The sequence below is a fragment of the Dama dama genome, chromosome 31, assembly GCF_033118175.1.
Source record: "Dama dama isolate Ldn47 chromosome 31, ASM3311817v1, whole genome shotgun sequence".
Taxonomy (NCBI): domain Eukaryota; kingdom Metazoa; phylum Chordata; class Mammalia; order Artiodactyla; family Cervidae; genus Dama; species Dama dama.
Genome location: NC_083711.1, coordinates 58,554,370 through 58,582,350, shown reverse-complemented (window position 1 = coordinate 58,582,350; position 27,981 = coordinate 58,554,370). Strand labels below are relative to the sequence as shown.

Here is a 27,981-nt window from a genome sequence, read left to right as displayed (position 1 = left end):
CTCCCAGCTGGTGCATGATCACGTATTTCAGCTTTCAAAAGAGTTTGAGCATTATTTCCCAACATAAAAGACCCCCGAAGTGGGAGTTATCAAGAGAACAATCTTGATACAGTCTTGAACAAATGAATTCATAAATTAACAACTATGTACATTAATAAATGGAGAAAGAACCTTTTGTGGGGATGTGAAAAAAAGAGAAGAAAGAAGATAACTTTATATTGATTTTGAAAAACTAAGGGAGATAAGGGTGGAGATTATTCAATCAATAATTATCAAGCTGGAGAGACAGACCAAGAGAGCAAGAGTAAGAGTGAGTGAGAGATATGAGAGTTAAACTGTGAAGCAGGTGAGACCAAGGAGGACTGTGTGCAGTGAGAAGAGAAATAGGCTATCAGTTCTGGAAGAGAAACCTAAGTTAGGAAAGATCAGTCAGGACATGGTCAGAGAAAAGAACAACACAGATCAAGGGTATTAAGAATAAAAGGTGGTCAGTAACATCAAAAATGTATTTTGTAATTATTAAATAATGTCTCTTCCAAAATAGAGTTAGGTCACATCTTTTTCTGCAGAGATCTATTTCACACAAGAAAATAAGTTAATTGAAGGCTACATGTAACAAAAGCCTAACTACGTTTAGTGGAGGGCGAAGAAGAGATAATTGGAAGAAAAGAAAAAAGGTTCAAATCACCCATCCAAAACTTAAGACCAAGCAGCAAAAATCAACACATATAACAAACAAACAAAACAAATAAAAATAAATTTCAATTCCAAAAGGTACGTAGTGAAGAAGGAATCAGAAAAGAGAAATGGAATAAGGAAGAGAGAAGGGAAAAAGAGTAGCAAGAAAAAAAAAAGTGAGACTAAAAACAAAACAAAATCTAAGAGGAAACAATCTCTTAGTCTGAAGGTTTTCAATGCTTGTGGCACATTCGAACCACAGTTTTTTTTTTTTTTAATACTCATCCCTGGGCCCCTCCCCAGAGATTCTGAACTAGTAGGCCTAGAATGAGACTTGGTATTGTTATTTAAAAACAAAAAACAAGGCTTCTAATCTGTAGTTCAAAGTGAGAACTTGATGCCTTAGAGGTATAGAGGAGAGATGGAGAGGAAGCCATAATAAGGTAAATTACTTTTGTCCAATCTCATGGTCCACTTGGGCTACAGACTTCAAGAAATCTTTAAGGTATAAATTAGCTAACTAACCAAGCATAGCTTAGCTGCTTCTTACTCTTTAGACAATTAAATGCCTGAAGACCTAGTTTAAACACTAAATGTAGGGCCCTACGCAAATCACTTAGCCTCACTGAGTCTGTTTCCACATATTCAAAATGAAAAAGTTTAGGCAAGATGATTTCAAGGCCACTTAACACAACTATGGTTTGAAGTTATTAGAACAGGAGAGGATAGGGAGGCCAGTCAAAGTTAGCTCCTTCCAAGGTCTGTATTGAATCCGTTGGGCACACTTGGCATGTTTGTAAGGGAAGGCAAAAAGGGGTGACGTGGGAGCAAAGTCAGAAAAATATAATATGGCACAATGGGAAGTCCTAGCTTCCAGTCCCCCAATAGAAATACTGATTTAACAGCCATCTGTGGACAGAAATAACTTATTTGAGGTTTGGAATCCAAGTGACATGACAGCATGTGGTGGAGCGCAGAACAAGACGAGACTGAAAAGGCAAGAGCAGCGTCATTTACCCACATTGGTGCATCCCTAATCTGGCGCAGCGCAGGGCAGAGAGAGCCCACTGGCCCACACGTTCCCCTTTGGGCCGAGGACAGAGGAGGTCCATTTGTGGCTCCTAACACTGGGTTCACTTGCCTGTGAATCCCAGTATCAGGTCTCCCAGTGGACACCACCAGGGCTGCCCAGGGAAGAGGTGACTGCTCCTTCAAAAATCATAGACACCAACACACGGCTATAAAGGCCACAGAGAATCAAGGAAATGTGACATGACCACATGACCAAAGGAACAAAATAAAGCTTTAGCAACCGACCTAAAGAAATGGAGGTTTACAGACTGTTTGACAAAGAATTCAAGTAATTATCCTAAAGAAACATACCGAGCTCCCAAAGAACACCGAATGGCAAACAGTATCAGGAAAACATTCCATGAACCAAATGAAAAGTTCAACAAAGAAATAGAAACCACATAGAGGAACAAACAGAAATTCTGGAGCTGAATAGTACAATGACTAAAAGGAGAAGTTCACTAGAGAACCTCCACACAGACTTGATCAAGCAGAAGAATCAGTGAACTCAAAGGCAGATCATTTGATAATACACAGAAAAAAAATAATAACAACAAAGAGTGGTTTAAAAAAAAAAAAAGAGCCTACAGGACATACATTATGGGGGTTTCAAAATAAGAAGAGAACGAGGTAGTAAGTTTATTTAAAGAAATATGACTAAAAACTTCCAATATGTGTGCAGGGAAAATGACATAGAGATTCATGAAGACCTTAAATACAAACTAAAGACCTAAAGAAGTCTACACAAAGACATATTAAAATTAAATTATCAAGAGGTAAAGAGAAAACTTTGAAAGAAGCAATATAAAAGCAACTCATGACATAAAAAGAACCCAGATAATAATCACCAGATCACTCAGCAGAAACCATGCAGTCCAGAAAAGAGTTGTATGACATATTCAAAGTTCTAAAAGAAAAAACTGCCAGCCAAAAACACTGTATCTGGCAAAATTGTCCTTTAAACATGGAGGAGAGGTAGACTTTCCAAAATAACCAAAAACTAAGACTTGTCACTACTGGAAGTATCTAACGTGGAGTTCTGAGAGGAGTTAAGTTGAAATAAAAGGACACCAAACAGCAACACAGAAGCATCTGAATCCACCAGTGATGGTGAATAGAGACGATTACGGGATAACGTGATCCTGCAATGACTGTGTATGTAAACCCTAACCCTAGAGCAGGCGCAGGACGGCCGAGAGAAGCTGCTCCATGTTCACGGTCAGTGGGGGCAGCTGCGAGGAGATACCCCTCGTCCAAGGCAAGTTCCCGTGAACCGTGAACTTCCAGATGTTCAAGCTGGTTTTAGAAAAGGCAGAGGAACCAGAGATCAAACTGCCAACACCCGCTGGATCAGTGAAAAAGCAAGAGAGTTCCAGAAAAACATCCATTTCTGCTTTATTGACTATGCCAAAGCCGTTGACTGTGTGGATCACAACAAACTGTGGAAAATTCTGAAAGAGATGGGAATACCAGACCACCTGACCTGCCTCCTGAGAAACCTGTATGCAGGTCAGGAAGCAACAGTTAGAACTGGACATGGAACAACAGACTGGTTCCAAGTAGGAAATGGAGTATGTCAAGGCTGTATACTGTCACCCTGCTTAATTAACTTATATGCAAGGTACATCATGAGAAACGCTGGGCTGGAAGAAGCACAAGCTGGAATCAAGATTGCCAGGAGAAATATCAATAACCTCAGATATGCAGATGACACCACCCTTATGGCAGAAAGTGAAGAGGAACTAAAAAGCCTCTTGATGAAAGTGAAAGAGGAGAGTGAAAAAGTTGGCTTAAAGCTCAACATTCAGAAAAGTAAGATCATGGCATCTGGTCCCATCACTTCATGGGAAATAGATGGGGAAACAATGGAAACAGTGAGAGACTTTATTTTTTTAGGCTCCAAAATCACTGCAGATGGTGACTGCAGCCATGAAATTAAAAGACGCTTACTCCTTGAAGGAAAGCTATGACCAACCTAGACAGCATATTAAAAAGCAAAGACATTACTTTGCTAACACAGGTCTGTCTAGTCAAGGCTATGGTTTTTCCAGTGGTCATGTATGGATGTGAGAATTGGACTATAAAGAAAGCTGAGCACCGAAGAATTGATGCTTTTGAACTGTGGTGTTGGAGAAGACTCTTGAGAGTCCCTTGGACTGCAAGGAGATCCAACCAGTCCTTCCAAAAGGAGATCAGTCCTGGGTGTTCACTGAAAGGACTGATGCTGAAGCTGAAACTCCAATACTTTGGCCACCTCATAAGAAGAGCTGATGCATTGGAAAAGACCCTGATGCTGGGAGGGATTGGGGGCAGGAGGAGAGGATGAGATGGCTGGTTGGAATCACTGACTCGATGGACATGAGTTTGGGTGGACTCCGGGAGTTGGTGATGGACAGGGATGCCTGGCGTGCTGCGATTCATGGGATCGCAAGGAGTCAGACATGACTGAGTGACTGAACTGAACTGACTGATAAATGTTAAAAAGACAAAAGTATTAAAAATAACTATAACCACAAAATTCTGTTAATAAATACATAATATAAAAAGAAGTAGATTCTGATATAACATTAAAAGTTAGTGATAAAAGAGTAGTTTTGTGTGCAATAAAGTTATTATCAGCTTAAAATGGATTATTATAAGCTTTAGGAAAGCCTCAGGATAACGATACACACACATACAAAAATTATAGTAGACACGAAAAAGATAAAGAGGACAAAAGAATCCAAGTGTATTATGACAAAAAAAATCATGAAGGAAGATAGGAAGAGAGTAACAAAAGAACTACAACATAGAAAAGAATGAGCAAGATGGTAATAGTAAATCCTACTTATCAATAATCAGTTTAAATGTAAATGGATTAAATTCACCAATCAAAAGATACAGAGGAACTGTATACATAAAAAATAAGATCCAACTATATACTGTATACAAGAGATTCATTTTAGAATTAAGGACATACACAGGCTTAAAGTGAAAAAAATGGGGGGAAATTCCATGCAGATGTTGACTACAAGAGAGTAGGAGTGGCTATACTTATATCAGACAAAGTGGACTTTAAGTCAAAAGTTGTCACAAAAAGACATAACATCAAAAGGTTCAACTGAATGGGAAGATATGACAATTTTAAATACATATATGCACTCAATACCAGAGCATCTACATATTTAAAGCAAACACTAACAGATATGATACAATGATGGTAGGAGACTTTAATATCCTATTTTCGATAATGAATAAATCATCCAGACAGAAAAAACAAGGAAACAGCAGATTTTAGTACAATACTGCTGGACCTAAAAGACATACACAGAACATTCACCAACAGTGACAGAATGCAATGTAACCTGGAACCTTCTAAAGGGTAGATCACATACTAGGTCATAAAACAAGTCAACAAATGTAAGAAAACTGAAATCATTTCAAGTATCTTTTCTATCCACAATGTAATAAAAGTAGAAGTCAAAAGCAAAACAGGAAAACTCAAAAACACATGTAAGTGTAACGATACATTCTTGAGCATCCATTGGATCAAAGACAAATTTAGATGGAAATTAGACAGTATCTTGAGTCAAAAACACAACATATCAAACTTATGAGATGCAGCAAAAGCAATGCTAACAGAGAAGTTCCTAGCAATAAATGCCTACAAAAAGGACAAATACCATATGATATCACTTACACAGAGAATCTAAGATAGTCAAACTCAGAAACAAAGAATATAATAGTAGTTGCCAGGGGCTGGGGTGAGATGAAAATGGGGAAGTATTAGTCAAAGGATATGAAGTTTCAGTTGTACAAGATATGTCCTAGAGGCTTCTGTATAGCATAGTGCCTACAGATTACAATACTGGACACTTAAAATGCTGCTAAAAAAGTAAATAGTGGTATGTTCTATCACACATTATCAACATCACCACCACTGTAATAATACAAGCATATCTTGGAGATATTGCAGGCTTGATTCCAGACCACCCCAATAAAAGCAAATATTGAAATATTTTGGTTCCCCACTGCATTCACAAATTATCTTTACATTATGCTATGGTCCATTAAGTGTCCAATAGCATTACATCTAAAAAGACAATAAGCAAACCTTAATTAAAAATACTTTATTGCTAAAAAATATTAATCATAATTTGAGACTTCAGTGAGATGTAATCTTTTGCTGATGAAGAGTCTTGCCTTGATGTTGATGGCTGCTGACTGATCAGGGTGGTGGCTGTAAAAGGCTGGAGTGGCTACGACAATCTCTAAAAGTAAGACAACAATGAAATGTGCTGTATTGATTGACTCTTTCTTTCATGAATGATTTTTCTATAACACTTAAGTATATAGATAGACATAATGCAGACATATAGACATAAAGCGGCAGCTTCTGCATCGACACTTGCTCATTCACATTGCACTTTGACGTTATAGAGACATAATGTTGTTTGACAGCATTTTGCCCACTGTAGATCTTCTTTCAAATTGGAGTCAATCCATTCAAACTGTACTGGCACTTTATCAACTAAGTTTATGTCCTATTCTAATCCTTTGTTGTCATTTCAACAGTCTTCATAGTATCTTCATCAGGAATAGATACCATCTCAAGAAACCACTTTCTTTTTCACTCCTAAGAACCAATTCCTCATCCATTCAAGTTTTATCATGAGATTGCAGCAATTCAGCCACATCTTCAGGCTCCATTTCTAATTCCAGTTCTCTTGCTATTTCTATCAATTCTGCAGTTACTTTCTCCATGGAAGTCTTGATCCCCTCAAACTAATCCATGGCGGGGGGTGGGGGTTGGAATCAACTTCTAAACTCCCGTTGATGTTGATTATTAATGGCATCTAGTATGGTGAATTCTTTCCAGAAGGTTTGTAATTTATTTTGTCCAGATTCATCAGAGGAATCACTGTTTACACATGCTACAGCCTTATCAAATGTGTTCCTTAAGTAATGACTTGAAAGTAAAAATGACTACTTCATCCGTGGACTGCAGAATGCATGCTGTGTCAGCAGGCGTGAAAGCAACAAGTATCTCACTGTACATCTCCATCAGAGCTGTTGGGTTACCTGGCGCATTGTCAGTGAGCAGCAGTGTTTTAAAAGGAATCTTTTTTTCTGAGCAGTAAGTCTGAACTTAAAATATTCAGTAAACCATGTTGTAAACAGATGTGCTGTCATCTAGGCTTTCTTGTTCCTTTAATAGAGCACAGACCGAACTGATTTAACATAACTCTTAAGGGCCATAGAATTTTCACAATGATAAATAAGCACTGACTACAATTTAAAGTAGCCAGCTGCATGGCCTATAATTAGTCTCAGCCTGTCCTTTGAAGCTTTGGAGCCAGGCCCTGACTTCCCTTCTCAAGCTATGAAAGTCTTAGATGGCATCTTTTTCCAGTAGTATAAGGCAGTTTTGTCTACATTTAAAAGTTGTTTCTAACGTAGCCACCTTCATAAATTGTCTTAGCTAAGTCTTCCAGATAACTTGCGGCAGCTTCTGCATCGACACTTGCTCATTCACATTGCACTTTGACGTTATAGAGACAGTGTCTTTCCTTAGACCTCATGAACCAGCCTTAGCCGGCTTCAAACGTTTCCTCTGCACCTTCTTCACCTCTCAACCTTCATAGAACTGAGTGAGCTAGAATCTTGCTCTGGATTGAATTTTAGCTTAAGTGAATGTCGTGGCTGGTTTGATCTTCTATCCAAACCACTAAAAGTTTCTCCATATCAACAGTAAGGCTGTTTTGCTTTCTTACCATTTGTCTGTTCCCTGGAGTAGCACTTTTAATTTCCTTCAAGTACGTTTTCTTTGCATTCACAACTTGGCTGTTTGTCACAAGAGACCTCACTTTCATCCTGTGTTGTCTTTCTACATGCCTTTCTCATTAAGCTTTATCGTTTCTAGATTTTGATTTAAAGTGAAAGATGCAGAACTCCTCCTTGGATGAACACTTAGAGGCCACTGTAGGGTTATTAATTGGCCCAATATTGATATTGTTGTGTCTCAAGAAATAGGGAGGCCCAAAACAAGAGATATGGGGAAATAGTCGGTCAGAGGAGCAGTTAGAACACATACAACATTGATTGATTAAGGTCACCGTCTTACGTGGGTGCAATTTGTGACCACTCCAGAATTACAAGAATAACATCAAAGATCACTGGCCACAGACCACCATTACAAAATAACAATAATGAAAAAGTTTGAAATATTATTAGAATTAACAAAACGTGACACAGAGATGTGAAGTGGGCAAATGTTGTCAGATAAACGGTGCTGATAGACTTGCTTGAAGCATGGTTGCTACAAACCTTCAGTTTGTAAAAGATAACAGTATCTGCAAAGTACAAGAAAGTGAATTGCAATAAAATGAAGTATGGCTGTAATAATCAACTAAAAAGCTGGAGGAATCTTTTGAGATGATGGTTGTGTTTATGGTATAGATTGTAGTGATGGCTTCATGGGTATAGACCTACCTCCAAATTTATCAAGTTGTATACATTATGTACAGCTTTTTGTTCATCAACCATACTTCAATAAAGTGGTTTTTAAAAAATCAGAAAAGTATGAAAGGAAAAGCGTTTTAAATTTCAGTTTACACAGAAGTTTTGTGTTACTCTGAAATATGATTTTTCAAGGATTACACTTTTTAAAAAATAAGAGAATGGGAACTCTTATTTTTTTCTTGCTTATGGCCTTTAAATTATTAATATGGCTCTGCTTTTTCCATTATCCACAAATAATCTGAAGAACCTTGAGGCCTGGAAAAATTTAGCAGAATAAGACAGTAAGACTTATGTGGAAAATGTATTAGAACTATTTGCCTATTTTTTTAAAGTGTTGTGAGAGAGCTTCAGCTTCTGAATCATACGTGCGTTTTTAGATACCGCTATGTGGAGGCAAGAAGGGAAGCATGAAGGCAGACGCAGGACTAAGGAAAGGACGATAGGACACCTGTAAGCCCCCGCCCTATGACTGCACTATTTGTGTACAGACCAGAGTCTCCAGTTGGTCCTGGCCTTGCAGTCTCCAGGCCACCCCAGTTCCAAGAGAAAGGCTAATGGTTGCTTACACCAGAGGTGACTGTTCTGACCCTTTACCAAAGCTGGTCTAGCGTCCTTCAGACGCCCAAGGCTCAGAGGACATGGAGAGAATTCAGCCTCATTGAGCCACCCTGCTTAGACTCACGGACCTTCCCATGTAAGGCAGCTCAGAAGCCACCCAGCACATTTTTAAGGTGGAGAAGATCCATGCATTATGGGAATGTTTACATTAATGGATGTCTTGTCTCCATTTTTTTTTTAATCCAATTCTCAGTAGCACCCTAATTCAAGAAATGAACGTGAATAGAACAAAACCCAGTTTAAATGTCATGTCCTCTGCTCTCCCGGTCAGGATTAGATGTCCCTTATCTGTGCTTCTCAGTTATTACAATAGTTGCCTTTCATCACGTTAGACACAGCAACAGGCCTAAGAATTTTACATGCACTAATGCTCACAAAGCCCTAGGCAATAAAAATTATTATTTCTCCTTTTTTTCGATATAAATTCTCATGCTAAAAGAGGTCAATCAATGTAACCAAGATTGCTCAGCTGGTAGATGGCAGAACCAAAATACAAACACAGAATGCTTAACTATGGCGTTTCATCGCTACAAAACACTGCCTCTATACATTTTCTTTAAAATAGCCTAATTTGCTGATCATTTGTAAGTCAGACATGACCACTGTAGGGAATTTACACAAATCAAGAAAATGTTAAAATCTGTGTTAATTTTCTTTTTTTTTTTTTTCATTTCACTTCCTTATTTGAACAGCTTTGATGTTTCCCTGTGTTCGCAATAATTTTCTATAATCATCACTACCACCCACGTTAGACCTCAATTAATATTTTGATGATTTTGTGGTATCTTTAGGACTTTTATAAAAATTGTTTAATTTGTTTATTATATCATTTGCCCTTTCCTCATATCACTGAATTCTTCATGAGCACAATTTTAACTGGCTTTAATAAGAGTTGATCATACTTTACAGAAACATTCCCTTCCTACTTTGTCTGCTGCTGTAAATAATACTAGGGTGAGCATCTCACAGATTTCTGTTCCTGTCTCTGATAATTACCTCAGGACACACGTCGAGCTCCCCACACAGCTTCTCTCTGGGAGCTGCCTGCCCCACCCACAGCTGTCTCCTACATTCATGTTTAAGCTGTGGAGTCTTGCCCTTCTGACTGTAACTAACTGTTGCAATGCTGTATACTAGACCCAGACCGATATATTTATTTTTGAAATTTGGAATTTTAACCTGAGAGACATAGAAACTTGAGTGTCACTCATAGCCAGGCCGTATCATTGGCTCATTCTAGAAGGAAGGACCACAGGCTCCTGCTGATGAGGTCCCCAAAGATGCTCTGCTTCTTGTTCTTCCCAAAGCCTGGCTTTTCAACCATTTCTTGTGCACCAAGATTCATCAGTATCCTTCCAACTAATACCTCTGTTTGACACACTATTCTGGTTGCTTTCAGCAACTTTCAATTAAAAGAAACTCAATTAGTAAAAAATATACAGCAATATTTCTTGAAGAGGTATTACTTGGCTAAACTAAATTTAAGACCATTCATGCATATGGCTCCACTGTTGAGAAAACTCTAGAGTTTGTATTCCTATCAGCAAACACATGAGAGGATACTATTATGCTTAATATCTTTGCTAAATGTGAAGGCAGATCATATCATCTTATTATTCACATTTGAATTTATTTAATCACCAATGACGTTTAACATTTCAATATGCTTATTATGTTTATCAACATAGGTGCCTATTTCTTGTCCGCTTATCTACTGTAGGCTAAAAGTTTTATTTTTTGTCTGTATCAGATCTTCTATGTTGAGAATGTTAACCTTGATTAGAGAACTTTTCATATTTTTCTCAAATGATATAATTGTGCATCTCTCTCTCTTTTTGTTTTGTTTAGTCACCAAGTTGTGTCCAGCTCTTTGCAACCCCAAGGGCTGTAGCCCACCAGGCTCCATGGTGGAGTGGGTTGCCATCCCTTCTCCAGGGATCTTCCCAACCCAGGGATCGAACTCGTGTCTCCTGCATTGTAGGCAGAACATTTAAAACACTACCACCAGGGGCCCCATCTCCCTCTCCACTTGCTCATCACCGATTTTCATCCTAAGCTTCTGCCAGCTGAACTTCACACATTGCCTGTACTAGGACAGGTTAGACCAATACTTCAGTTGCTCAGCACACACACACACACACAAAAGAATATGTTTGTTCAGATTTGTCAGAAGAGAGATTTTCCTAATTTTAACCACTCAGTGACCCAAGGTGATGAAGTCCCATCCTGACTAATGCCTCCATGAGAACTGTAACAGGTCAGGGAATGAGGAGATTCATGTGATCTTTCTGCCTGGAAGTAATGTACAGCCCCTATGTCCATGTCTCACAGACCTAAGCAAGCCACGTGGCCGTGACAAGCTTCAGATGGGCAGGGTATGCAATTACTGTGTGCCTAACCGGAGGTGAGAACCAGAATATATGTGAAGAGCCCAAAATGGCTACCCCCCTGTCCACTCTTGCCATTTCTCGCTGTTCCAGCTCCTTCTGCTTCCCTTACGCTTGTGCCTGTTTTGCTGTCCTTTTATTGTTATTCTTAGCACACTGGTGGTCAAGTTCTCCCCACTAAAATGCACTGTCTTAAGGACAGAGATTTTGTCTTTTAACTATTATTTTGATGACAAGCAAACATTGCCTGGTACAGAGTATGCAGCAAAATAAATATTTTTTTCAGATCAATGAATGAATGAATAAAACATTCTTCCTGGGATGACTGGGTGGACTGTGCTGTCATTCACTTGTAAGGAAAATGCAAAGGCAGAAGTAATTTCAGACGAATGGTGAATTTGTCTTTGAACATGTTGAGCTTGAGATTCCTGTGTGATATTCAGATGCAGATGTCAAATAGGAACTTGCTTCCATAGGCCCGAAGTGCAGATCAGGGAATATAGATGTGGAGATTATTTGCCCATGGGTGATAGCAGAAATCATGGTCATGGCTGAGACTCCTGGGCAGGTATAGTAGCTCAGTCGTGTCCGACTCTTTGTGACCCCAAGGACTATACAGTCCATGGAATTCTCCAGCCAGAATACTGGAGTGGGTAGCCTTTCCCTTCACCAGGGGATCTTTCCAACCCAGGGATCGAACCCAGGTCTCCCTCATTGCAGGCGGATTCTTTACCAGCTGAGCCACAAAGGGAAGCCCAAGAATACTGGAGTGGGTAGCATATCCCTTCTCCAGTGGATATTCCTGACCCAGGAATTGAACCAGGGTCTCCAGCATTGCAGGTGGATTCTTTATCAACTGAGCTATCAGGGAAGCCCTAAAGAAAATGCAAAGGCAGAAATAATTTCAGAGGAATGGTGTTTGTCTTTGAACATGTTAAGCCTGAGATTCCTGTGTGATATTCAGATGTCAAATAGGAAGTTGCTTCCATAGGTCTGAAGTACAGATCAGGGAATATAGCTGTGGAGATTATTTGCCCATGGGTGATAGCAGAAATCATGGTCATGGCTGAGATTTCTGAGCAGGTGTAGTAGCTCAGAACAGAAAAGGACAAACTTTGGCCTCCCAGATCTTCCCCTCTGTGATGTCTGCTCCTCCCAACAGCCTTAATAGGCAGAAGTCCCAGAAACCTTCCACTCTTGACAGTGTAAATGACCTTGCCTCTTTAATCTCATTGGCCTACCTATCAACAAAAACAGCTTGGGAGAGCCAGCCCTGCATAGTCTATTTATCCCGGTCTGTTAGACTCATGTTTGTCCCTGATGTTACAGTTGTAGGAGAATCAATACATCACACGGGGCCTTACGGAGGCAGAAAGCAGACCCCATTTGCTTACCCAAACACTTGCTCCGAGTCCTTCTGGCAAAATTCCCAGGAATAAAAAACAGGGATGTGTGAAGAGTGTTTTATCGGTGATGCACAGCAGAAGCCAGCTGTCTCTCTAATGATTATTTGTATTCACACGGAGATCTGTTCAACAAAGGAATTCACAGGCAGAAGGAACTCCTCCTTGGTAATACACACCACAGTCCCGCAAAGTGTTTTCATAATTTACTATAGCTCTGCCCTGGGGCTGTTCAAAGCACAGCATGTAATTCAAAGCTTTTAAGAATAAATAAAAGTCGAATCCTGTTCTATAGTTAAGGACACCAAGTCACAGCAACCTGCTTGGTGACTCCTGAAGATCAATTCTAGCACCAAAAATCGCACTCCTGCTTCCTAATTTTCACTTCAGAACTCTTCCTATGTCCTAACAATAGTTTCCTAAAAAACGTAACCTACTTTCTAAAGGTTTTATCAGCCTCAGCTCATGAACCAATATAATGCCACTCAAAGTTTATCCAATGCCTATGGCCAATTCATATTGATGAATGGCAAAACCAACACAATATTGTAATTATCCTCCATAAAATACATAAATTTTCTTAAAATAAATTTAATAAAAAAACAAAAAAGATTATCCAGGAGGCACATAACCATTGAAGGCTGATTTTGTCCAGAAGTAGTCTCAGACTGTACTATCTGTACCCTTCTCTGCAACTTTTATATCCTCTTCTTGAACACCAAATGCCAAGGTTAGACATTAGAGGCGTCTACTCAGATGTTGCTTAAATTTTCTTCTACAGTTTGCTTATGGAGTGTTTATCCATTTCTCCTTGGACACCCCTGGGATGCAAAAATAACTATTTCCCTGGCTAGTACATTAAATTTTTAGATAGATCGTTAGGCAATTCCATGTGTTGAGCTGAAATAGTCCACAGTCTATTCCTTGTAAGCTTTCATCCCGAACTCTGCAGCCACCCAGAGTAAGTCTGAAAATGCTCTTCCACGGACAGATGAGGCAGGTTTAACAAGAGAATCATCCACCCTCGCGCTTTCCCCTTATCCATCGTAAATCCCCGCAGTTCCTTCAGCCTGCTCACGTGCATTCCCAGTTTGCCAGTTCTGCTGTTCATCTGGGATCCCAAACAGACTGCTCTTCCTCAAGCGTGCTCTGCCCATGCTGTCCGGAACCCCGGCAGCCTTTTTGGCAGGCACATCACACCACCGACTCAGACTGAGCTTACACCCAACTCTAACAGGATGTGAAAGCATTTAACATCCTGCTGTTAAATGATGCCTCCCTTACCCTGCTCTCACGCAGCTAGTATCCTGATTCCAGGCACAGAGCTTTGCGTTTGCCTCTGCTAAATTTCATCTCACTGAATTCCTATTTTCCGTTTGCCATTCAGTGTTCTCACTCAAGTCATGAATAATAATTACAAAGAGGACAGAGTCAAGAATAAATCCCTGTGGCAAGGGGATAAGATCAATGACGATCCATTAATTGATCTTTTTGATCTCATTCAACCAGACACTAAGTCACCCTCTCCCCCATCGACCATACTCCTGCTGACCCACAGCACTACATCTTGCCTCACAGGTAACACAGGAGACCTTGTCAAACGTCTGGCTGAAACCCACACCCGGCCCATTCACAGCATCCTCAAACAGTTGGATGAATAACCTTACTGACTTAGCCTCTATTTAACAGCTTAAAACCCACGGTAAATACATAATCTTTAAATACCAAAATGATCCTCAATAACTTGGCTTTTTGGATGAGATCCAGGCAGCCTTTGAATGTGGTCCCTATAAGTAAACACACACGTAGGTACCACCTTGGGTTTCTATCAGAACCCACTCTGTATTACTCTGCCTCCGGGTTCTGTTGCATCTTACTTTCAAGTCAGTGTCAGAAACTTGAGAGCTATTAGATGTTTTCTCAGTTTTCTTTGAAACATTACTTCCTCAGTGGAAGAAAACATAGCCTGGGGTTTCAACACTTTTCAAGGGATTGGAGGATGAACGATGAAATAGCTACCATGCTGCTCTGAGAGCCATCTCGCCACCTTGCATCACAGGGATCTCCCCGGACTGCCTTCCCTGGAACCTTCCTGGAACACTGGCAAAGAGGCACATTATACAGGTCGTTATAAAAATCCCCATTACCTCTGATGTAGACCAATTATTTATGTATCTCTTGAATTTCATGGTTAAAGATGTGAAAATACTCACAACTTTGCCTCCACAAAATGCCCAAGATGAGCCTAGAGTTCTTGCTCCCAAACTATCATCTTTAACATCCACTAAAATATCACTCGGTGATCTCCACAGGACTGCCCATTGTTCCAGATCCAATTAGAACTTCCTGGAGGCTTGGGAGGTCACCACTAGGCTTTACAGCCATAGTAGAGTTCCAAAGACGGAGAAGGCAATGGCACCCCACTCCAGGAGTCTTGCCTGGAAAATCCCATGGACGGAGGAGCCTGGTAGGCTGCAGTCCATGGGGTCACTAAGAGTCGGACATGACTGATCGACTTCACTTTCACTTTTCACTTTTATGCATTGGAGAAGGAAATGGCAACCCACTCCAGTGTTCTTGCCTAGAGAATCCCAGGGATGGGGTCGCACAGAGTCGGACACGACTGAAGAGACTTAGCAGCAGCAGAGTTCTAAAGAATCCTAGACATTCCAGATTCCTCCCTCTTCTTTTAGAGATGAGAAAATTCCCAGAGACATTGGTTGAGTCGCCTAAGGTCACAAAGCTAGCAGAACACAGAGCCAGAATAAGAAAGCATGTCCTTTGACTCAGAGTCCGGCTCCTTTAAAACAAGGAGAGCTGGAACAAGAGAAGAGACAGAGGCGTCTTCTGACCATGCAAGAAGTTTCCCGCACCACTGTAGCCTGTGCATCATTTCCATGCCTGAGCAATGAAGAGGGAAAGGGCCCCTGCCTCTGATGCGCACAGTCTGTGGGGTCAGAGGGCAACCTCCTCCTCTCCCAGAACAGGAGGCAGCGGCCACTTGCACCCCGGTACCCACGCAAACCTTTCCTGGCTCACCAGGGACTAACAGCAGGTTTCATCACCTCAGGGCGTGCCTTGGAGGAGCACGGGGTAAGGAAGGAGCAGGTTGCGGACAAACAACCGTCCCCCTTCTTGCCCAGCGTGTGCCACCGGCGGGACGCCCCGAGTGTGCGGCTCTTCTCCAGCCTGTTCGTTGCTCACACTTCTTTCCTCGGTACTCTCACATACCGAAAAGAGAACCCCATGCTTCAGAAGTCTGTTTGTTTTCTGAAAACAGGCCAGCACCACAAAGAGCCTTTTATTCTTTTTCAGAAATCTGGAAAGTTGCCTTTAATTATTTAGCTATCAGAGGGCCCTAGGCTGGGGTAATAGATAAGAAGAGAACAAGTGGCCATTCAGGGATCCAACCAGATGAAAGATGGAGAAAGTCCTCCCACCTGGCTCCAGGAGCTCCCACAGAGTTTGGACCCTCAAAGTCTCATGTTACAAAGTCAACTCATAGGGACTAACTTAAAATTTGTACAGATAAGGACAGCAGGATCTTCTCTGAAGAGCGATCCCCAAACCGGACCAAATGTCAAAGTCATCCTGGGTGTTTTATAATCAAGTTCAAACTCTAGAAGGAGATCTCCACGCTTGTATTTTAATGAAACACATGACTTGATTCTTACTATAATTATCTTATCACCTCTTAGAGATGATTTTACTTTATTTAGGATTTTTTAATCTCTTGCCATATAAGTACCTTTAACAACAAGGAGATAATAATGACTTCTATGTAAAACAAGTCTGACACGGAGAAAACAGGGAGGGATTTGAACATGCAGAGGGTATTTTCTAGAGGAATTACTGTCAAAGAGCAAGTTCCCCTCTTGAAAGTCAAACCAATCAAATCTGTTTCTGCAAAATAAGACGTGAACAAGTGTTAGATGCTGAAACTATGACAGTGCACTTTGCATTTAGTGACCCTCCAATATCAAAGGTTTTCCTCAGGATAAAACCTAAGGTGAATTGACCTATCTCGAGGGCACGCTGACTGTGTCCACCGCGAGCGGGTACTCCCTGCCCCAGGCTATACGCAGCTCGTGTGTCCTCAGATGCTACGGCTGACAGTGTCTCGGCTCCCCGGGGCAGAGGCAGCGAGGTGGAGACAGGCTCGCTCTTTGTCCAGCTCACATCCACATAGCTAGATTACGTTTTCTACCTTGCCTTGCAATTAGATGTAGCCTTTGAGGGGTCCTGGCCAATAGCACATGGAGGACATGAGTCCTTTCCGGGCAGTCTGAGAGCGGGTATGGAAAATAGAGCGGTGGATTCGAGGTCTAGGAGATGACACCGCCCCGAGCTGGGAGCCTGGGATCCTGAGTGCGCGTGCGGAGCGGAGTCTTCCTGTACTTGCTGCCCACTAGACTTGACATAAGGAAGAAATAAACTTCTGACATGCTAGCCCCTAATATTTTGGGGTTATTGGTTCTAGCAGTTAGCCTTCTCCATCTTACACAGAAATCAAGACAGAAAAACTGAAATGCTGACTTAGTGAAAGCCTAAAATGACTGGTATTGTTTTAGCAGTCAGACAGCAGACAGTAAGGGGGTCAACATAGTGAGCTAGAGAGCTGGAGAGTCTTGATGATCTCTGGCCAAACATTTCATGTACGTGTCATTGGCAATAACTTAAGAAAAGGACTGCATGCTTCTGAGCCTGAAGCTGTGAGGAAAGTGGCTAGAAAAAGGTATAGTAAAGAGTGTGTTGATTATTCTTAAATGCCTTTAGTACTGGAGCTTAGGCAAGAAAGGAGAGATTTCCATGCAGAGATTGAAGGGGAAAAGTCCAAGGATCAAGAGTCCTTGATTTATAAGGACCAAATTTATAAGAACCAACTACTGCTGAACTCCAAATAATAAAAGATAAGACTGGAAAATGTCTTGAGCTACCAAGACCCATAAGACTTCTTACTGACACATTGCGGCTTTGGAGCAAAGATCAGGATGAGGGATTGTTTCAGTGAGTCTCAAGTTAGCCAGGAACTTGAGAGAGGGATACATGGGGATGAAAGAGAAAAGAAACAAATCAGGCTTGAGAATTATGTCTAGGTACAGAGAGCTATATTTGATATCCTGCGGTGAACCATAATGGAAAAGAACACACAAAAAATGTGTGTGTGTATCACTTTGTTGTACAGTAGAAATTAACACGATATTATAAATCAACTATACTTCAATTTTTATTTAAAAATTTAAAAAATATGTCTAGGAAAGAACTTGAGTGCAGTTACTGATTAGAAGCAAATAGGTCAAATGTCTAGTGGGTCTCTGAAGAAATTATATTGCCAAACTAATCACTAACTTCCTTGCTCTAATGAGGCTTCTAATTGTTTACGGCTTAAAACAATTCTTGAACCTCTCAACGTGCATGAGTAGGAAGCAGGTTATTAAGCTCCCAGGGAAAACGTATTCCTACCATGCCCACTTCAGAGGTGACCCTGGAGGAAAACAGCGAAGGGAGAAACACCCAGTGGGTGGATCGAGGGTCACAGAGGATGAGGGACAGGGGAGCTCCTCTCAGACAGGACCCTGTGTCTGACCAAGTCACCACCGCTGTGGGCAGGAAAGGGCCTTTCACAACGCCTGGTCAGGAGGATTTCAGAAGAATGCTGGACCAGGGGCTGCTGTCTCCCACTCTGCCCTTCTCCAAACAAATGCCTTAAGTTGTACATTGCTTGACCATTGTCTACTGAGGGGGAAAGGGGTGCAGAGTAGGAACACCTAAGTTATTTCTTCTCTTTGAAGGTCACCAGAGGCTCCACATCCAAGCTTGATAAGGACTTTGCAATGCTCAGAGATCCTGGACTCTGAGCTGGATGCAAGAACTGTTTGGGACTTAGGGTTGTCTCCCTTGGATAGGGAAACAATAGGTTCTGCAAGTGGAAGAAAGAGTGAAATCAGTATTCAATGACCAGAAGAGGAGACTGGCACAGACCGTCTAGTCACGAGACCTATTTTCTCCTGTGCTCTCAATCAAGCGACTTTTCTGGCCTCTTCTGCATGTGATCAAATCCAGTGGTTTAGGAATAGAGGGCAAAAGTGACATGTCCACTTCCAGGTCCAACCCATAAGTAATCTAAATGTGCCAAACTCACTCTTTCCCCTCAGATGCTAGCTTCAGGCAGAGAATGCAACTGAGGGCCCCACGACTGGCAAGAAGGATCCCTAAATGCAGAAGCTCCAGCCCCTCCTCATTCATCAACACTGATTGGCTTTGGTGTGTGAACAAGAAACTTTTATGAAAAGACATTGAAATCTATGGGCTGTTTCTTCTAGCTACAAGCCTTTCCTTACTAATGCAGGTGTGCACCAAGCCAACCTCTCATACTTAGAGCATCTTTAATTGAAGGGGAACCCTGGCAGTTCATTAGCTCTCAGATACATGGACTTCTGAAATGCACATCTATTTTCCTCCTTTGTTTCTATTGAACACGGAGTCACAGCACAGGAAGTATCCTATTGTGAAGTAAAGACCTGATTTTAAATCTAAGATCTGTCACAGATTAGCTACTTGTTCTTAAGTGGGTCATTTAATCACTGTGAACTAGCTACCTTATAGAGCTGTTATGAGGAGGAAATGAGGAAACATGAAAGTTTTTAGCATAATCCCTGAAACATATGATATGTATTCACAGTATGTGGAAGGTATTCTAAGCAATATCTATCTATCTATAATCTCATTTAATCTCACAACAATCTTATGATGTTGGCACTAATCTTATTCAAATTATACTCACAATGGATATAAAGGCACAGGAGACTAGGAATTGCCCAAAGGAACACCATCAGTAAATGGACTGAAATACAGGGGTCTGACTTTGGAGCCTTCCTTCCCACTGCCTGCCCAACAACGCTGCTGCCTCCAGACATCTGGCCTAGCAACATCCCTTCCAGCTGCTGTGAACACATAAAGGTCTCCCATGAGGGAGCTCAGTAACACGTCTCCTACAACTGAATCCTCTGATCTGCTGGGGTCTTGCCTTATTCTTTTTTCTATTCCTTCCCCTACACATGTCACATACCCCATTCCTCGTTTCTGGAATGACACAGAAAAGCAAGTTTAGCTGTTTGTCTGGTCTCGCCTGATGAGTGCACTGAAGGGAAAGTCAAACAGAAGCAGGTCGCTGAGATCTCTGCTTCTTCCTCTCTGACATTTGCTGAAATGGCCACCTAACGCTACTCAACAGACATACGTGGTAGGGGAGGGGGATGGTAATGGTCCACCTTCTGGGAGACCTGGGAACAGCAGCTTAAGAGGCAAAGCTTATATGAATGTAACAGATCCAACTGAACTGATCTTTCAAACATCAGGATATATTATGGAAAACTCACCTCTACACACAGATACACACACACACACAATTTTGGTTGGCAAAATGGTTGTCTAAGGAGGCCTTACAAATAGCTGAGAAAAGAAGACAAGTGAAAGGCCAAGGAGAAAAGGAAAGATATACCCATCCAAATGCAGAGTTCCCAAGAAAAGCAAGGAGAGATAAGAAAGCCTTTCTAAGTGAACAATGCAAAGAAATAGAGGAAAACAATAGGATGGGAAAGACGAGAGATCTTTCCAAGAAAACTAGAGATACCAAAGGAACATTTCATGCAAAGATGGACACAAAAAAGGACAGAAATGGTAGGGACCTAACAGAAGCAGAGGACATTAAGAAGAGTGGCAAGAATACACAGAAGAACTATATAAAACAGATCTTAATGACCTAAAAAATCATGATGGTATGATCACTCACCTAGAGTCAGACATCTTGGAGTGTGAAGTCAAGTGGGCCTTAGGAAGCATCACTACAAACAAATCTAGTAGAGGTGATGGCTGGAATTCCAGTTGAGCTACTTCAAATCCTGAAAGATGATGCTGTGAAAGTGCTGCACTCCATATGCCAGCAAATTTGGAAAACTCAGCAGTGGCCACAGGACTGGAAAAGGTCAGTTCTCATTCAAATCCCTAAGAAAGGCAATGCCAAAGAATGTTCAAACTACCACACAACTGCACTCATCTCACACGCTAGTAAAGTAATATTCAAAATTCTCCAAGCCAGGCTTCAGCAATACATGAACTGGGAACTTCCAGATGTTCAAGCTGGTTTTAGAAAAGGCAGAGGAACCAGAGATCAAATTGCCAACATCGGCTGGATCATCGAAAAAGCAAGAGAGTTCCAGAAAAGCATCTACTTCTGCGTTATTGACTATGCCAAAGCCTTTGACTGTGTGGATCACAATAAACTCTGCATAATTCTTAAAGAGATAGGAATACCAGACCACCTGACCTGCCTCATGAGAAACCTGTATGCAGGTCAGGAAGCAACAGTTAGAACTGGACATGGAAAAACAGATTGGTTCCAAACCGGGAAAGGGGTACATCAGGGCTGTATATTGTCACCCTGCTTAATTAACTTATATGCATAGTACATCATGAGAAATGCTGGGTTGGAGGAAGCACATGCTGGAATCAAGATTGCTGGGAAAAACAACAATAACCTCAACAATATGCAGATGACACCACACTTATGGCATAAAGTGAAGTATTAGAAAGCCTCTCGATGAAAGTGAAAGAGGAGACTGAAAAAGTTGGCTTAAAACTCAACATTCAAAAAACTAATATCATGGCATCTGGTCCCAACACTTCATGGCAAATAGATGGGGAAACATTGGCAACAGTGACAGACGTTATTTTGCGGGGCTCCAAAATCACTGCAGATAGTGATTGCAGCCATGAAATTAAAAGATGTTTGCTCCTTGAAAGAAAAGTCATGACCAACTTAGACAGCATATTAAAAAGCAGAGACATTACTTTGTCAACAAAGATCCGTCTAGTCAAGGCTATGATTTTTCCAGTAGTCATGTATGGATGTGAGAGTTGGACTATAAAGAAAGCTTAGCACCGAAGAATTGATGCTTTTGAACTGTGGTGTTGGAGAAGACTCTTGAGAGTCCCTTGGACTGCAAGGAGATCCAACCAGTCCTTCCAAAATGAGGTCAGTCCTGGGTATTCATTGGAAGGACTGATGCTGAAGCTGAAACTTCAATACTTTGGCCACCTGATGCGAAAAACTGACTCATTGGAAAAGACCCTGATGCTGGGAAAGATTGAAGGCAGGAGGAGAAGGGGATACTAGGGGATGAGATGGTTGGGTGGCATCACCGACTCAATGGACATGAGTTTGAGCAAACTCCGGGAGTTGGTGATGGACAGGGAGGCCTGGCGTGCTGCAGTCCATGGGGTTGCAAAGAGTTGGACACATCTGAGCGACTGAACTGAACTGAACTGACCTAAGAATCAGCAAAATGATAAGTATCTGAAAGACCACACTAAATGAAGAGAACTTTCTTGATAAAATTAAAGCAGCTTTTTTCCCCCAACAATCTCCTTAAAATGTTTTCATAAGATGGGAGGATGGTCTTTTACATGTCCATCGATGAAGTCAAATAGTTTCATGATTTTTTCAGTGACCCTTAGGTAATAATTCTACATGTACCATAAATATCCAAACCTATTCTTGATGCTATATTAAAAATGCCTAATCTTACAATATCAAAATTCCAAATGTGACTAAAAGTTAAATCCTCTTGCTAGTTGTTAAGCAGGAAGCTGGAGAAATGGGAGCACGGTCCTTCTTTTCTCTCTTCCCACACTATGGCTTTCATCCCTTCTCTCCTTTTACTAACTATGGCTTCTGATCCCTCCAACATTGAATCTGAGGAAGGAAGGAGAGACATGAATATACTCTCTTTGGACTGGTACTGTTATAAGATGCTTTCAATATTTCTGACCTTGGCTGGAGACATAGTCTCTAACAGAAATTTTCCTGGCTTCTCTCTAGGGCCACCCATCACCTGTATTGGGGGTGCCTAACATTCCTATAAAGTGGTGACTCATTACTCTTAAGTGTTTCCCCGGTGGCTCAGGAGTTAAGAATGCCTGCATTGCAGGAGATGCGGGTTAGATCCCGGGGTTGAGAAGATCCCCTGGAGATAGAAATGGCAACACATTCCAGTATTCTCACCTGGGAAATTCCATGGACAGAGGAGCTTGGCGGATTACAGTCTGTGGGTTCACAAGTGAAGTGAAGTCGCTCAGTCGTATCCGACTCTTTGCGACCCCATGTACTGTAGCCTACCAGGCTCCTCAGTCCATGGGATTTTCCAGGCAAGAGTACTGGAGTGGGTTGCCATTTCCTTCTCCAGGAGATCTTCCCAACCCAGGGATTGAACCCAGGTCTCCCGCATTGTAGGCAGACGCTTTACCGTCTGAGCCACAGGGAAGTCTATGGGTTCACAGGAGATGGATACAACTTAGCAACTACACCACCACCATCACTCTTGATCACATTACTTACTCCTTCTGAAGTTCCTAGGAATCCAGAAATGTGCTGAACTTCTATCTGTGCCTTCAACTCTCTACTGAGCAGGGCCTCACGGCTCCTATGTTGGCTCTTTTGCTTGTAGCCCACTGTGGACCACAGGAAATGACTACCTGCTCTTTATCCTCACAAGCTCTGGAAGTAGGGCTGATACTAAAAGCAGCCACCTTAACTTGAGTTAATTTGCCAAGATCTAGACTGTCCATTATCTCTTTCAATTTTTCAGATGGGAGTCAGACATGAGGCCATCATCCTTCAACTAGAAGTGTCACGCATCAAATTTGTCCAGTGGTCCTCTTGAAACTCTCTCTTATTGGCTAGAGAGGAAAGAGAAGCATGCCTTCCCCTCTCCTCCTTGGTGGGATGGGGCCCATGGTGCATGTCTTTTCAAAGAAGCCCCTCTAGAAACCCTACACCACTGACTGTCAACATCTGACACTTGAATCCCTCACCATGGATGAGGTTATTAAAAGTTGTGAAACTGCTTTTAAAATGACCTTGAAATTTTGCAACTTGGTCCAGAATCTCACTTTGGAATAACATACCCATTTATACCTTGGTGCTTCATGGGAAATTCCCATTTCCCATTTTCAATACACATTCAATCCCACATTTCAATACACATATTATTAAAAATTGGGAACCTGTCAGATCACATGATTAAGAAAATGAAAGTCATTGATAATTTCACTTCTCACACAAATATAATCCCTGCCAGCATTTGGGGGGAATATTTGTTTTGTCTCTGCCTGGAAACACACTTAAAAGTATCTACTTTTAGAAGATGGAATGGTACCCTCTGTATTATTTGTAAGCGGGCTTCCTTTGTAGTTCAGTCGGTAAAGAATCTGCCTGCAGTGCAGGAGATCCAGGTTCAATCCCTGGGTTTGGAAGATCCCCCAGAGAAGGAAATGGCAATCCACCCCAGTATCCTTGCCTGGAAAATCTCATGGACAGAAGAGCCTGGTGGGCTGCAGTCCATGGGGTCGCAAAGAGTCAGGCATGACTGGGCAACTAACAATTACCTACTTACTTATTATTTGTAAGTAGTTTTTTTTTCTCCATAATATATTTTGAACAACTTTTTAATAAATGTATTTCTACATATTTTTAAATGGCTATTCTAAATGTCACCTTTGGACATACACTGTTGATTCAACAAATCATTACTGTTATAATGATTCCATTATATAATCCACTTTCACAAGTATTTTGGTGGACAAATTTTTGTGTTCATAATAAAATATAAATAATAAAATTAGAAATATAATAATATTAAAAGTTACAAGTAAAACATAAATCCCACACACAGGAGTAGTATTTCAAGCTATAATCAGTAATTGCTAGATTCACATTAGTCTGAATTAAGGGTCTAGGAGAAGATTTTGATTGAATGTCTCATGGGAGAGATGCCAAATCCCACAAAGTGCATTCCAGAGGACTGGAGACAAATTTTACCCATATTCACAATTTTTCCTTCTAAACCAGTTCTTACTCTCACCATGTGCTTAAAAACATCACTAAATACTAGTAATTCTACTTTGGAAATATTTCCTGGATGCAGCCCCCTTTTCCATCTTTTCACCCATTATATTCACCCAGCACCTTTCTTCACCTAAACTGCTATATTCATCTTCATGCTCCACTCACCTTTCATCCACACCGACACCAGATTGGACTCCCTTCAAACACTTGATATCACTTCCAGATTTCAGTTCTCCGTGGCTTTCAGGTGGCTGAAGGAAACGTCTAAATGCACGCCGCACAGCAGGTCAAGGCGTCCTCGTTCTCACCCCTGCTCACCCCTCACTCCTGTTGCCCCTGCCTTGCACCTCAAGCTTTAGACACTCTCAGTTTCTCACTGGTCCCAAGATACACGGAGCTTTCTCTAATGGTGATTGTACACTTGCTCCTTTCTTTGTCTGGAGAGTCCTAACCTTCCTTACTCCCTTTTATCAAACTCTTACAATCCCGTGTCCGACTCCTGTGATCCCATGAACTGTAGCCCGCCAGGCTCCTCTGTCCATGGGATTCTCCAGGCAAGAATACTGCAGTGGGTTGCCATTTCCTTCTCCAGAGGAATCTTCCCGACCCAGGAATTGAACCCAGGTCTCCCACATTGCAGGCAGACGCTTTACCAACTGAGCTATGCAGGAAGCCCCTTGTCACACTAAGAGCTACCATCTCCTCTCTTTTCCTGACGGGTCTTGGTGATGATTCCCACTGCTCCCTCCTCTGGTTCACGGTATGGAGCTAACAGGTTTCTCTGTTTCACACTTGTCTTCATCGCGTTGTATTCCCCCCCCCCCCCCAACTCTGATACTTGATTTTTTATTCTAAATCTGGTGCTTTTTATTTTCTTAATTAATTTTTAATTGGAGAATGACTACTTTACAGTGTTATGTTGGTGTCTGCCATACGACAATGGGAATCAGCCATAAGCATCCTTATGTCCCCGCCCTCCCATCCCTGTAGGTTAAGTGCTGGTACATATATACAATGGAATATTACTCAGCCACAAAAACGAACAAATTTGAGTCAGTTCTAGTGAGGTGGAGGACCTGATAGCTTGTTATATATAGAGTGAAGTAAGTCAGAAAGAGAAAAACAAATATTGTATATTAACGCATATATGGAATCTACGGTACGGATGAGCCATAAATGGTATGGATGAACCTATTTGTTGGACAGGAGTAGAGCCACATACCTAGGGAACAGACCTGTGGGCACAGTGGGGGAAGGAGAAGGTGGGGTGAATTGAGGCAGTAACACTGGAATGCGTACATTAGCACAGATAAAGCAGACAGACAGCTGGTAGGAAGCTGATTGTAACACAGGAGGGCAGCTTGGGTGTTGTGTGGTTTTCACTCCTGGGCCTGTCTCAGCAGACTGAGAGTGGCTGGAGGCAGGGACTTGCACACTCTTGCAGCTCACACCATCAGACCTGTAGCATATGCTCCATAAACCAGATTGATCACTTAGAAATCTTTTTGATACTAATAAATGACTTAACTGCTCTGCAACATAATGTAGAAACCACTATTCCTTTCCCCCACCTCTTCTATAGCTTAAAAAAAAAAAAAAAAATAAAGCCAATGGAGGGAGGAGTCACCACATCAAGGTAAAGCAAAGGAGAGCCTGACTCAGGATGCTGGGGTCTTTCCAGCTCTTGAGATGATAGGATAGTAGGTCCGCCTTGACCCAATGGGGTACATTACAGAAAACTCATAGATTTACAGGTTAAAACTGAAGCCTAAAGAGTTTAAAATATATTTCTCCTCTCACTGTGCCGATTGTGTACAATGATAACATACATAATATGCCTAAAATACAAGCCCAGATATGCATTTCTGGGCTGCGTGGAATAAGCGCTCCAGCTCCAGTAAACACCGTTTTTAAAGCACACACTCAATGATAGATTTAAATTAGAATAGAAAGACAGAGAACATCATGTGAAATACTTCATTACCTTTTGCATTTCTATGAAGCCTAGGGTAGAGGCAAGCATTAAAATAACAAGATTGAAAAGTGGCTGGTGAAAAGGTCTTTAGCGCTTCTCATCTGACATTTATAAGGGGGCTTATTAATGCAAAAACCCGGAGGCTTGCATCCCGTGCACACAGAAACGGAATCTGAGGCGTAGACAGACTCTAGAGGAAGTCGGCCCCACGGGAGGTGTTCCTTAGGAGAGGCTGACAGGAGGCTGTGGCTTCTCCTCCCGCAGTGTCCCTTCATCCGCCCCACCCATCACCGTTTTCCCACAGCCAAGCTGAAAAAGGTCGTTTCAGCCTTACCCCAAATTCTGGCTTCACCAAACTCCACAGGCTCCCGCGCCCCTGCTGGCCGCCTCACAGGCTGCCGGGCGCGCCGCCCTCCCCGCGGCTGATGACGCTGACACCACACGGGTCTATCGCGGCTCCAGGGCCCACGGGGGCGTCGACCTGGGCCTCCGGTGCTGACTGAATAAGAAATCCCTGCACAGAAGCCTGTCAGTTCTCCTTTCCAAAGCCGACAGAAGTGAGTCTCGACTGTGGGAGAGAATTCTACCCAGACTCAGACGCAGAGTGTGAGGGGCTGCCTCCCAGCGTGTCCCTCCTGGTCCCCTAGTCCAGAATCCTGCTCCCTGCTTTATTCCGCTCTGTCTCACACTGTTAACACATGTGATGTGGGCTCCATGGTGCGCCCTGGACGCCGCGTCTCAGCCTGCTCCTCACGTGCTCGCATCCTCAGACAGCTGGGGACTGGACCAGAGCTGTCAAAAGTCCTTTCACTCCTGAAAAGTGCTTCCTAACTCTCCCTGAGAACTCCTGTCCTTTTGCTTATTCTGGACAACTGCTAAAACTGCGTTCTCTCGTCCCAATCCATCCTAGCCTCACCCGCTCCGAGCATTTGAACCTCTCATCCTGCTGGCAGGTTAAGAGGGCCCTGGAGAATCCCCTAGAGGGTCACAAGTCCTTCTTATCCCCACCCACATCAACCCAGACTGAGCCTCCCCTCACTGGGTTGGTGGGAAAAGAGAACTAGGTAGAGAGAGTCTCTGCACTTCAAACTCTCTATTCACAACATAGAAGAACTTTCCAAAGATAGCTAAAATTCCAGTTGATACCTCAAGGAGCCACGTCAAGAATACGACAATTCACGTGGAAGTTTTTATTGCCTTGATACCACACTGGTACTTGTTCTTCAGGCCTGTGCCTTTGAAAGTTCTCCTGAGTCTTTGTACCTCAGTAAAACAAACGCCACCACAACCAAAACCATCGAACTCCCCTGATCCGTCCTCCTGACCACATGTGCAGAGCTACAGAGTCACAGAGCTTAATGGCAACCTGGAGACCATCTCACAAAAAGTCCTCCACAGCTCTTCCCTCCATTTCACAAAAGGAGAGCACGAGGCAAAAAGGAA

General features: G+C 42.0%; 1 long non-coding RNA gene across 1 annotated transcript in view; it reads right to left on the bottom strand.

Annotated features, from left to right (window-relative positions):
- LOC133050167 (uncharacterized) overlaps positions 1–26,947 on the bottom strand; it is a 50,661-nt gene extending 23,714 nt beyond the window's left edge. The window contains exons 1-2 of the long non-coding RNA XR_009691542.1: positions 26,873–26,947; positions 20,451–20,662 (exon numbers count right to left, since the gene is read on the bottom strand). This is a non-coding gene — a long non-coding RNA (uncharacterized LOC133050167). The remainder of the gene's footprint in view (positions 1–20,450; positions 20,663–26,872) is intronic.
- Positions 26,948–27,981: the final 1,034 nt, after the last annotated feature.